Below are 3,744 nucleotides of genomic sequence, written 5' to 3' on the forward strand. Positions count from 1 at the left end.
TTGCTCTCGTGAGCATGTGATGTATCTTGTGCGGCTTAACTATCTCAACCAGACCCTGGTAGTGAGAGTGCTCAGAGGGTGCGATCCAACATGTACTCTGAAACTACTATAGTGTGTTGCTAGCGATAATGCATAAGTGTGATGTTTTACTGATGTCACATGGATGATAACATGTAGTCCGTGTCCATTACGTATGCATTATGATCTTATATGTTGTTGTTTATTATGCTATGAATGAGTTAAACATAATGATGCGTAATTGTATATGTTAGATTTTATTATGTGTTGTTTGTGCTTGGCTAACCAATTTGCATTTCTACATCGCAAACCAGAGTGAGATGTTTCTCACTCTCTTTTCTTTTGTATTATTTTCTTATGTCTATTACAAGTGATCATCAACATGGTGCTAAGGATATTGGTGACGAGACCTAGACCTCAATATTGAATTTTACTTTGATAGGACATGTACACTCACTACTACAAAAAACATAGTTTACATTAATTCTTTTAAATTTTTTACATCAATTTTAGAAGTGATGTAAAATAAGACAATGTAAAAAAATGTTACATTCTATATCGTTTCTAAAATCGATGTAAATCAATAAATAATTTTACATCAATTCTATTAGAAAATAATTTACATCAATTATATAAAGAATTAATATAAAATGTCTTGAATTAGTGGGTTTACGCAATTGCATTAATATATCCTCAAACCGTGTGATCAATATTATATTCACTCATAGTAAACGGTTGGTGTGAATTATTACTGCATGCATTAAATGTCTTGACTAATATTCATATGTTAGATCAAGTGAAATTTAATATATTTTTGTTAAGGTCGGTATGATTTAAACCCACGAATGCATACAAGTACGTAAAAAAGCTATGGATGCTTAAAAAGACATTTAAATGCTAATGTATGTGTCAATGGATAAATTAATAATTAAAGGTAATAAAAATTTCAAATGTATTAAACGAGACTAAAGAACTCCAAAATGTGCCAAATAAATTAAACTAAGGTAACATAAATCTCAAAATCCATTAAGTTGTACAAATCTATACAGTGATCGCAAGTCAAATTTGAATTGCTGTAATGCAATTATATAGATTTAATACTAATTTTTATTTAGAAAAAAAAAAGAAAAAAAACTCATTCTAGATTTGAATCGTTACTCTAATTTGTCTTCATATGCATTTAGCTACTTTAGCTAAGACTTTGACTTTCCGTTCATCTAATAATTCAGCCATCTGACCAACCTTGAGAAATACCTTTATCTGATTGAAACATTAGAGAAAAATGCATTAGAGATTACAATATTTTTATCTTTTTTTCCTCCTTTAATAAAATCACTGTGAATATAAATTAAAAAAAATTCTAGTAAAAAGGAACTTAACTACAAAAACAAGAAAATAATGAACAATCTATTTAAATAATGTAATAAAGATCTACTCAAATGCAATTTTACCAAATGAATGAAAAGACAAAAAGTTAATAACTTGGGAAATTGCACTCTCACCTTTTCCACCATATTTAAGACAATCAGATTAATTACATTCTTTCTTATTTTTTGTTAACATAATGAATAAAGAATGAAATATCAACTAACCAATTTAACTATATAATAAAAATTAATGCAAAAAAAAAAAAAAAACAAAGAAGAATAAGAAACTATATAAATTAAAAGTTGATGAAAGAATTTCTTACAACTTGAAGGGGACAACATGCACCTCAGCCTCAGGTTGATCTTTCATAGTACAACATATCTAATTGCTACTATCATATATATTAAAATTAAAAGTTTCACCGATCAAATATATATGTTAACATATACATATAAAAAATAGATAACAAATTAAAAATATCTATATGCACATTGATTTTCAAATTTTCTAAAACTCACTATCACAACCAATTCCAATGCTTGCAAGAGTCTATCCAAGAGGTGTCTATGTCAAGCTACAAAAAGGGAAGAAAATAAATTGACAAATAAAGCTCACAACAAGTCATTGCAAAGAGCCTTTCCATAGATTTAATTTTGTTCTAAAATTGAGTAGAAAGCAAATAATTAGGTGGTAACTTGTGCCTCTAACAAACAAAAAACAGAGGAACAACAAGAAATTAAGGTATATGCCTTAGTTTTGTTGTGACAGTTCAAAATTTGCTATTGGAATCTTAGACTTAGTAATTACTATACTAAATCTTCAATTATAACAATCGTTTCAATCATGAGATTTGAGATATTAACTATCATTTTTCTTCAATTTCTTGTGACAGAGGAACAACAAGAAATTAAGGTACATGCCTTAGTTTTGTTGTGACAGTTCAAAATTTGCTATTGGAATCTTAGACTTAGTAATTACTATACTAAATCTTCAATTACAACAATCATTTCAATCATGAGATTTGAGATATTAACTATCATTTTTCTTCAATTTCTAATACTATAATGCAATTTATGATATTTACTCATCACTTGCTATTAGGTGCAGACACATGATTAAAAAATCATGAGAAAGAATCAAAGTAAATAGATTATGGACCTTTATAAGGGATATAATCAGTCCTTGTAAGATTCTTCCAAGTCGAAGAATACTATGAAGGAAACGAAGTTTGATAGAGTGAAAACCAAAGAGCAAAAGAAAATAATTGGTTCAATTAATTTTATTTTATTTAAAATCAAATATATAACTAATTTTAATGTAATTTTGTATGTTTATCCAATTAGCCTGAACTAAAGAACAAAGTGTGAGGCCCCATTTCTTTCTCTTTTCTTTTTCCTTCCCCAAAACCATATCTTCTCTCATTTGAACTGATTCACTCTCTCCATTTCTCTAAAACTCTCTCTTTCACTCTTTGCTTGAACTCAAGGTGGTGGTGCTGAGTAGTTGGGTGTACTAGCTGGTGTCGGGTTCCTCTTCTCCTTTCTCATTCATTCAAGCTCACTTTGTTCCCTCTTCTTCTCCGTTCTCTTCCCTAACGCTCGGAAATCTTCACCCGAGATAAGGGAAGTTAGTTTGGTATTGATTTCTAGTTGAGAATGAATCGTTATAAGCTCATTAGCTGTTGAGATTGGTTGGTGTTTGATGATTTTTGTTGGATTTCTGAATTGGAAGTTTTGGGGTTTTTTGTGGGTTTTGACAAATTTTGGGTCTTTTGATGATTTTATGGTTGCATGTGAGAAAGGTTGATGTTTTCGAGCTGCTGGTTGAAAATGGGGTAACTTGAATGGTTTGCATGTTGGATTTCTGTTGAGTTGTGCAGGTTTTGGTTAAAATTTTTGAAAATGGAGTGTTGCTGCTGAGCTTCGCGCTGAGCGCTGTTCATCGTGCTGGGCCCGTGGCCACCAGGGGACCCCATTTGGCTAAGCTCGTCGGGCGCAATGATGAGTGCGCTGGGCGCGCTTGAGAATGTGGGTCTTTGGTTGGCCCGCGCTGAGCGTGACTTGGACCGCGCTGGGCGCGATACTCGTTGTAACTTGCTTTTGGATTCTTGAGGCTGCGCTGAGCGCGACCCTTGTCGCGCTGGGCGTGAGACTCATTGGGAGTCTCTGCCTTGTGGGCCCTGGGCGCAATCTGAATTGCGCTGGACGCGAGACCAAGGGAGGTCTCTGCCTTCCCCGCGCTGGGCGCATGGTTGGGCACGCCGGGGCGCGCGAGATTCCTTGAGTCTCTACCTGGCATGTGCTAGGCACAATTTGTTATTGCGCCAGGCGCGTGAGAGCCATGGGCTCTCTGGTTGAG

Source organism: Cajanus cajan, chromosome 10, assembly GCF_000230855.2.
Source record: "Cajanus cajan strain Asha chromosome 10, NIPB_CcT2T_4, whole genome shotgun sequence".
NCBI classification, from domain to species: domain Eukaryota; kingdom Viridiplantae; phylum Streptophyta; class Magnoliopsida; order Fabales; family Fabaceae; genus Cajanus; species Cajanus cajan.